Source organism: Natrix helvetica, assembly GCF_964273705.1.
Source record: "Natrix helvetica genome assembly, chromosome: Z".
Classification (NCBI taxonomy): Eukaryota; Metazoa; Chordata; class Lepidosauria; order Squamata; family Natricidae; genus Natrix; species Natrix helvetica.
The window spans coordinates 21,773,927-21,784,029 of NC_138554.1; positions in this window are offsets into that span (position 1 = coordinate 21,773,927).

A 10,103-nucleotide genomic window follows, 5' to 3' on the forward strand; every position below is an offset into this window, starting at 1 on the left:
CTGAGCCTCCCATTTCCTGGTTTGCTCTTCCCACTGTCCGCAACAAGACTCCAAAGCTGCACTCTCTTTTCTTTTACTTGGATCCCTCACATCCGTGGAATACTCCAATCCCTGCAGTTTTCTTGGCAAGAGATCTAGCTTCTAACCCAGTGGTTCTCAACCTTCCTAATGTCGCGACCCTTTAATACAGTTCCTCATGTTGTGGTGACCCCCAACCATAAAATTATTTCCGTTGCTACTATGTAACACCGGGAGCCACAAAACCCGGGTGGGTGTGGCCAACTCAACATCACTCCCACCCAGTCACATGACATCCCCCCCCCCCAGATATGCCTACCAAGGTTTCATGGCTCAGTGTTTTCTGTGGGAATAGGGTCTCTCTCTCTCTCTCCCTTCTCTCCCCCTCCCTCTCATTCCTGTTTTTCTCTGTTTTTCCTCTCCCTTTCTCTTCTTCCTTCCTTCCTTCCTTTCCTCCCCTTTCCCTCTTTCTTTTTCCTTCTTTCTCATTGAATACGATAGCAAATCCAAAATAAAGTTATTAGTTGTAGGAAATTGCTTCTTTGTAATCTTTTCATAGTGAACTCTTAAGTTGATAGAAGCTGGCAAAATTGTACTAACAGCAATAGGATATAGATTTTGATTTCTTTTGAGTTTGACAATATAATATTTTACTCAAAATTATAAATAATCTTATTTTCAAATGCATTTTTTTGCCATCTCTGTTATTTTTTTTAAAAAAACAGACTTGCTTCCAATTTGTGCCTTCTCGCAAACTGCAGTTTTCTTGGAAAGAGATCTAGCTTGCCATTGCTTTCGGCATAGGTCTGAGAACGTTAGTTTTTTCTTTCTTTTTTCTTTCTTTCTTTCTTTCTTTCTTTCTTTCTTTCTTTCTTTCTTTCCTCTTCCTTTCTTTCCCCCTGATTTGTTTCCCTCTCTTTTCCCTCTCTCTCATTCTCTCCCTTCAGTCTTTTTCATTTCTTTCTCCCTCTCCCTCTTCTCCCTCTATTTTCCTTCTCTCCCATTCTCTCCTTCCAGCTCTCTTTCATTTTTTTCTCTCTCTCTTTCTCCCCTTTTCTCTTTCATCTCTTTCTTGCATGTGCAAGCAAAATATCCTCTTGGGCCAGTATCACGGCGGCGGGGACAGCGACTCCTCCCGCTGCTGCCACTGAGAAGTGAGTAGCTGGCTGTGCTGCGCAGGAGACTCCTCAGTGCCAGACTCAGGTTAGTCCCTTGTATTGACTCAGGAAAGAGCTGGAGCAGTCATCTCTAGATGCAGAGTTCCAGAGCCCTGTGCAAGGAGAGCTCTTCCCTCCCTGCACCCAACCAGCTGCTGCTGCTGCTCCCCATTCTCCTTCTTCCTGAGCCAACACGAAGGGGACCGCAGCTTGCGCTGACCAGAGTCTGGCGCTGAAGAGTCTCCTGCGCTGCGTACCCAGTTACTCACCTCATTGTGCAGTGGCGACAGCGGGAGGAGAGTCGTCCCCTCCGCCTTGATATTTTGCTTGCGTGCACGCGCGCAAGAGATGAGCGCGAGAAAAGGGCTGGAGCTCTTCCCGACACTGAGTTGCCTGTGAAGGACGTAGTGGAATTGCAAAAGCAGGCGAGAGGCTCGTGCCTTCTTGGAGCAGAGAGCAGATTGCGCGATTGGGTCAGCAGGGAGCCGCAGGAGAGGGGCCAAAGCCTATTAAGACTGTTACCCATGCTAACATGGGTAACAGTCTTAATAGGGAATCTCAGCGTATGCGCATCCCATGTTCCTTTATTTATTTATTTTCCCCGCCTTGTTTTACGCCTCAGAAATGGTACCTCCTGGCTTCCGTAGCTCTGACCATCAACCTCCATCACTCAGAGCGAGCTGCTTTCCCAGCATCTCTCTTCTCCCCCTCCTCGCCTCCATTCCGGCTCCTACTTTTCCCCCACCCACCCCTCTCCTTCCACCACGTGGGGAATCTGAGCCGCTCCTTCCCTTCGGGCTGGCTTCTCGCCAGCCTCTCTGCGGGAGACTCCTCGGCGACCCCTGTGAAAAGGTTGTTCGACCCCAAAAGGGGTTGCGACCCACAGGTTGAAAACCTCTGTTCTAACCTGTGGTGAACAACTCAGTTTTTCAGGCAAATAGCCTGGGAGGACTCTGTCCGCCAAAATTACTCAGAGTATGGGTATTTCCCTTCCAGAATAGGGGTCTGCTCAATGATGTTCAGCCAGTCACCCATGAGTGAACCTCTCACTTGCCTTTCAACCCCTTCCCACACACTTTCTCCCTTTCTTAACAGAAGGTCCTGTGCTCTGAGTCTGACCCCTTATACTTTTCAGGTTCTGCTTTCTGTGGGTAGGAAAGGCACAGAGGAAGCAAGACTCTGGCTGTAGCAGAGAAGGGAATATTTTTCTCAAGTGCGTTCATACACACAGACACATGCTCTCTTTCACCTCCTGGGCTAGGTTAAAATTTAGAGGTACTCACCTTCTTCCCAAGCAGCCTTTGAGCTCAAAACTCAAAACCCCTTTATGTTCCAAATGGCCAAGGTCCAGGAAAACTCACCCACAGACTGAATGGATCTGCTGCAAGAGAGGCTTACATGGGCCAGGCCCATTGGTCAGGTTAGCTTGGAGTCTCATCTGGGTTGCCAAATTGTTGGAAGAAATGTCCATCTGGGTTCAGTTCCAAGTGGGAAGAAAGACAATGGAAACATGGAGGCTGTCTGGAAATATGGTTTAATGGTGGACAGGACCACATGGTTTGAGATCCTGGGCAGTCAAGCACATTGGAGAAAGATGGGGGGAGAGAGAGAGGGAAGGAGAGAGAGAGATTTATACCTCTCTTGTGCCCCACTTTGGAGCATCCTGTTCCTGTGTAAGAAATGTATTGTGATTGGTTGTCGGACTCCCATGGGGCCATGCCAAAAGGAAAGACAGCTGGGCTTCTCCTCCTAGAAGCCCCTCTACCCTTCCCTCTGCTCCCTTTTCCCTACCACACTCAATCCCAGAGGAGCAGTTCCCCACGCCACCCTCTTTTTTCTCTTGGCCCCACTGATGTGGAAGGCCAGACTTGGGGAATGGCGCCACCCTGCAAGATCTGCCCCCACCGTTCTCTCCCAGCCCTTTTTGCTGCCGGTAACAGCAAATGTACCACAATGAAGGTGGAATCCTGTTGCCGCGCAAAGGCAAATACAGGGGCGCTTTGTTCCCTTACTAAGGCTCTGGCCATCGCCACTACCATGACAGGGCCACAGCTCTTTCATCCCTCTGCTGTGACAGGGCAACAGGAAGTTGCAGCAAAGGGACAGAAGAGCCGCATGTGGGCTCCAGAGCCAACACCCGTCCTAGTCTGTTAGTTTTGTGCTGTGGTATTATTATATCTTCCCACTGTTAGCAGAGATGCTAAGGGTTAAATCTTGTCAGAGAAAAAGCTCTTCGATGGGGCACCCTCGAGATGTTCATTAAATAATTAGCTGGGATAAGTGGTCTTCCACCCAAACCATTCCCATGGGAAGTGATGAGAGTGCTCTGATGAACACCAAGGCCAATATCAAAACCACACAGTCTGCATTGCCTGCCTCAGGCCTTCATAAAATTAGATAATGAACAGAGAGGTCAAATTGCTTGAGATTTAGCTCTGTGCCTTTTCCAGGCTGAGTGAAAATTATCCATGAGGCTCAACCAGGCCAAGCTGCCTCTGTAAAGATTTATTTATTTTACAATCTGAGGGAGGCATTTGTCTTAACATCTATACTTAGCCATTAAAATCTATTGGGCAATCCAGATCTTGTCAGTGGCCGGATTCACACATTGTGTGAAAGTGTGAGACTGTGGTTTAGTTTACTATTGACATTGCTTAATGACTTTCTGTGTGTGACATCAGTTAATTGTGATCTATCCAGTAAACCTTGATTAAACACTGTGGCTTAACAAAGTGCATAAATTGAGCTGCAAGCAACTCCTCAAACTCTTCGGTGGAGTCCCACAAAACTTTATCAAAATTTGCTATCACAGAAAGAAAATGATCACAGCCATCAAGAAAAATACATTTCAGTTTTAATTAGTACAGTACCCCAGAGTGGGAAAAGACAGAGTACACATCATATAGCAAAAAGCCGTTAGAGACATCTGAAAAGCAATAACGAACTTCATATATTTTCTTCTTTCTTCTTCACCCTAAGATGTCAGCATGAAGTTGGCTAGAAGACAGCAGGAGTTTCTTGCCTGCATCCCAAGAATTGAAAAACAGAAGAGAATCAAACAGGAGCCTCAATTCTAAGGGCCCAAAGACTTTGTGGCCTCCAGCAAGACCGGGCAGGTTCAAGGCAAGTGGGAGGGGGAGATTGTTTCCTAGGGTGGGGGTAGAAAACACAGCAACCAGAGGCTTTGCTCACACTCTGCTTTTCAAATAAGTTTCCGTGGCCCTCTGGTGGCATTTCTCAGGCCTTTCCTCCCATGGGATACATGGATTTATGTGAAATCGCATCTCAGGAGGGAAAATACTGTCGGGCAGCGGCTCCTGCTGTCTGTCGGGCGGAGTCTGCTTCCGCAGGGCCCGCTGGAGGGCCAACCCATCCCAGGCACCCTCAGGCAGAAGGCAAGGCAGCTGGAAGGCGACTGCTCCCCCTGACTGCCCTTTCAAGGGTTACTGTAAGGAGCAAGGGTGTATGCAGTCTGTATTCTACCTTGAGGTTCTTGAAATGCAGGTAGTCCTTGATTTACATTTCATTCAGTGACTGTTCAAAGTTACTGAAAAAAGTGACTTAGGACCGTTACAACCTTTGCAACATCATATGATCATGCTTGGCAACTCTTCATATTCATGACCATTGCAGTGTCCCAGGGTCATGTGATCACTTTGTGTGACCTTCTGACCAGCAAAGTTAATGGGGAAGGCGGATTCACTTAACCGTTTTAGTAACTGCAGTGATTCACTTAACAGCTGTGGCAAGACATGGTAAAATGGGGCAAAACTCACTTGACAAATGTCTCACTTAACAACAGAAATTTTGGGCTCAATTCTGATTGTAAGTCAAATACTACCTGTACATTCAGCTTATTAAAAAATATTTATAGCCTCCATTGATGTGAGTTGTTGTGAACAGGGGATAGAAAGCCTGTCAAAGGCAATGTGTTGGGAGTTTTTAAAAGTTAAACAAAGTTAAATATAAAAATGTTTAATTTTATATAAGGTGGTCATAATGAAGTTCTTCTGACTTTAGTTGCATTACATGAATTTTAGTATCCGTAGTGCTAGGAGTCTTCTTCATTCAAATTGACTGGAATGGTAAATATTTTTCACTTTGAGAGCATTATCTGAGGTGGAATCTAATACAATGCACGAGAGGCAGTTTGGTGTAGTGGTTAAGGCATCAGGCTAGAAAACCAGGAGGTTGAGTTCTAGCCCTGCCTTGGTCAAGAAGCCAGCTGGGTGACCTTGAGCCCGGGGTGAAATGCTACCGATTTGGACCAGTTCACCCGAACCGTTGTAAAAAAAATGCTGATTCTAATGATCCGCTGTGATGTGTGATTTATATTAGCTAGAACCGTCAGATTTCCTGCTTTCTAGCTATTATTATTATTATTATTATTATTATTTATTTATTAAATTTGTTAGCCGCTCCCTCTCCACAAAGGACTCGGGGCGGCGTACAATAAATAAAAACACATATTATAAAATTACACATTGTACGGAGGAGGTACAAAAACACAATACAATCATTATAATAACATAGAAATATTAAAATAAGTTAAAATTAAATACCCCAATGGAGATTACAAGTTTAAAAATTGCCAGGAGGAGTAAAATGGAACTATGGTTGAGCCAGGCCTGCTCGTTGAAAAAGGTGGGTCTTGAGTTTTGAACGGAAGGAGCGGAGGTCGGTGGTAATCCTAATATCCGGGGGGAGGTCATTCCAGAGGGCTGGGCCCATCACAGAGAAGGCCCTACTCCTGGGCGCCGCCCTTTGGCACTGCTTAGAAGTCCCTCTCTGTGAGAGCGAATTGGTCGTAGGGATGTATGGGGCAGGATGCGATCCCGCATCTAAATTGCACGGCACAACGGATCCCCCCCTCCACTGTTCTACTTACAGGCGTGCTCAGTAGCAGGCTCCGCCCACCCACCCAGACGTCATCACATCCCGTTTTTGATGCTCTGCACATGTGCAAAAGTAAAGGTAATGTTTGCGAACCAATAACAAAGGTAAGTTGATTTCACCCCTGCCTTAAGTCAGTCACTTTCTCTCAGCTCTGGGAAGGAAGCAATGGCAAAATACTTCTGGAAAACCTGGCCAAGAATCATGCAGGGAGTTGTTCAGGCAGTCTCCAAAAATTGGACCTCTGTTAAATGGGAGGGAAAAATACAACCATAGTTGAATTTAAAATGTTTTCTCTCTCTCTCTCTTCCTCCCTCTCTCTCTCTCTCTCTCCCTCTCCCTCTCCCTCTCCCTCCCTTCCTTCCTCCCTCCCTCCCTCACATGATTACTTAGCACAGTGGTTCTCAATCTGTGGGTTGGGACCCCTTTGTGGATTGAACGACCCTTTCACAGGGATTGCCTAAGGCAATTGGAAAATACATATTTTCGATGGTCTTAGGAACCGAGACACCAATTTTATGGTTGGGGGTCACCACAACATGAGGAACTGTATTAAAGGATCGCGGCATTGGGAAGGTTGAGAACCACTGGCTTATCAGCAAAATTCAAGCCAGATGTCACACAGAAGGCATCAATTGTTTTGATGTGAAGTCTGTGGTTGAAAGAGCTCTCCATACTAAATATGCAGCCTCCCATCTTCTTCTCCTAAGTAAGACTTCCCAGAAAATGTCTATTGGATCGCAGCGATTGTACTTGCCGTTTTCAAATAGAATAAAGTTTGGTCTGTGGTTTGTGCTGCCAGGCACTGAAGAAGTTGATTCATCTGGAATGATTGCTTAACTGTGTTCCTGTTTCTCAAGGCTGAACTTAAAGAAAGGAAGATATTCCTCTTGGCAGTCTTGAATCCAATGGCAGGAAAAATGGACGGTGATTCAGATATTGTTCAGTCCTGGAGCTGTACTTCCAGACTCAGGAAAACTGTTTTGTCTTCCACCTTAAAATCTTAGTTCAGTTTGATGTGCCCAAGTTGTCACTTCTCCTACCAACAGCGTCAGCAATTGTGCTGTTTAATTGTGCTTGTTTCCTTTGCAGGCGAGTACTGTGTTTATGCACACTGGCTGTAAAACTATTTTCCTGTTATTCTATTTCAATGCAGGGGTGGGTGGCTGCAGGTTTTACTACTGGTTTGCAACCTGTGCGCTCACTCACTTTGCCTGTGCACATGTACGCTGTTCAATGTAAATTGTTCTTCGCGCACGGGCAGAACAATTTACAGTGAACTGCGCACGCTCAGTCACTAAAAACCAAAATGGCAGCAGCCCAGCGGCGGTGAGGGAACCGGTTTGGGAGCATGGCAGGCCTGGGTTGCTGCTGGTTCTGCAACCAGGCCTAATTCCACTACTGGTTCGGCCAAACCAGGAGCAAACCACCTCTGCTTCAATAGTTCCCAATGTTTCTGGGTGCTATTTATGCCCTGCAAAAGCTCTTTCCGGTTTAATATCTCAGTCCTGCTCCTTATTGTAGGTCAGGATGATCAGCCTATGGCAGGGGTGTCCAAAGTTGGGAACTTTAAGACTTGTGGACTTCAACTCCCAGAATTCCCCAGCCAGCATGGCTGGCTGGGGAATTCTGGGAGTTGAAGTCCACAAGTCTTAAAGTTCCCAACTTTGGACACCCCTGGCCTATGGGTTGCAGCCTTCCCCTGCCTGTCCTATTTGCACATCCCAAAGTATGACAGCAAATCCTTTCACTACTGCAATTTCAGTTTTTTGAAGAGAAAGTGCCAAAATGCAAGCAGTAAAGCATCTCGGACCATTTCGTCCCTATTTGGCTTTCTCTACAACCTTATAAAAGCAGGTTGAAAAGATAAGCCCTACCCACTCTGATGATGTAACTGACTCCCCCCCCCACACACACACAAACAAACAAACAAGGTAAAAGCCGATTTCCCTCCTGCTGTGTCCTCTCCTTTGAAATCTTTCACAGGATCTTTTTTCCCCAAATTCTTTCCACAATCTGAGTTGGAGAAGATGGCTACAACATTAAAGACAAGAATATGCAGGCCAAGGTTAAGGCTAACCCTAACCCTACTAGAATCACCTTTTGACAATAGATGACTGGTTAAACACGTTAAAAATCTGGAGGCTAAATCTATATAGCTTAAATTTGGGGAGAGGTTGTGACATTCAACTTGCTTTTTTGTTTATGATTCAATATATTCTGCAAATTCAATACATAGATTAATTCAGAAAGAGCTTAACTGTTTGGGGGGAGGCAGCTTTCATGTTTTCTTAATGCCAGGAAAATAGTACAGGTAGTGCTCAATTTACAACCACAATAGAGGCCAGAATTTCAGTGCTAAGCATAGTAGTTGTTAAGTGAGTCAAACTGAATTTTAGGACCCTTTTTGGCCACAATTGTTAAATCATTGTAGTTGTGTAGTTATGGAATGAATCATGCATTTGTTAAACGAATCCAGTTTTCTCCATTGACTTTGTTTATTGGAAGCCAGTTGGAAAAGTTGCAAATTATGATCGCATCATCCCAGGTCACTTCAACGATTATAAATACATGCCAGTTAATCAAGCGCCTGAATTTTGACTATGGGACTGTGGAAATGTTGTCACCGTTGTAAGTACAGACTGGTCATAAGTCATTTTTTAAAGTGATATTGTAACTGAATGGTTGCTAAATAAATAGTTAAGTCAAGGACTACCTTTAGTAGTAGTAGTAGTAGTACTACTACTACTACTACTAATACTACTAATAATAATAATAATAATACCCATTGTCATCGGGGCACTTGGTACCACCTCCAAGAATTTTATAAAACTCATCAAGAAATCAAAGCTTCCTGCAATAACACCAGCGGAACTGCAAAAAAATGTGCTACTTGGAACATCGTACATCTTAGGAAGATACTTGGTTGATACCTAAGATACTGGCAGCAGCCCGTATCAATCATTAGCACCAGTCGATGGTATTTGTGTTGCATTTTTGAATGTTCGGTTGACAGAGTTTCATGTTTAATGAATAAAAGAGATAATCATCATCATCATCATCTGTCACACCCTCTTTTCCATGCCAAAATGAAAGTATATAATAATCATAATAATCCCATTGTCATCGGGGCACTTGGTACCACGTCCAAGAATTTTATAAAATTCATCAAGAAATCACAGCTTTCTGCAATAACACCAGCGGAACTGCAAAAAACTGTGCTACTCGGAACATTGTATATTGTAAGAAGGTATTTGGTTGATACCTAGGATGCTGGCAGCAACCTGAATCAACCATTAACACCAGTCAATTGTATTTGTGATGCACTTTTGAATGTTCAGTTGACTGAGTTTCTAATAGTAATTAATAATAATAATAATAACAACAACAACAACAACAACAACAACAACAACAACAACATGATGATGTTATCCATTCAGCTTCCTGCAACAACACCAGCAGAACTTCAAAAAACTATGCTACTAGGAACATTGTATATTTTAAGAAGATACTTGGTTGATACCTAGGACGCTGGCAGCAACCCATATCAACCATTAGCACCAGTCAATGGTATTTGCGACACATCTTTAAATATTCACTTGACTGAGTTTCATGTTTAATGAATAAAAGAAATAATTATAATAATACAAACTCTCAGGTCTTTATTACTGTAATTAGCATAGTCTCTTTGTAAGATGGTGGGTTTCCTCTATAAACAGACACTCATGTACAAGTCGCCTTGTGGCTTGACCACTACAACACGTTCTATATGGGGTTGCCCTTGAAGTTTCAACTGGTCTACAATGCAGGGGTGCAAACGGTGATGGGCATGCCTCGGTGTGCCCATCTACAATAACCTTTTGTGAAGCCTCCAAACTGGGTGACATTTTGAGGCCATCACCTGAACAAGGTAACAACACACTGGAGGGCTAAAAACAGGTGCTTTTTAGTGTTTTGAGGAAAGCTCAGTTTTGCAGCTGGTACCATTTTCTGGAACTGATGTGATCCTGCTTATCAGGGAGGGACAGAAATATT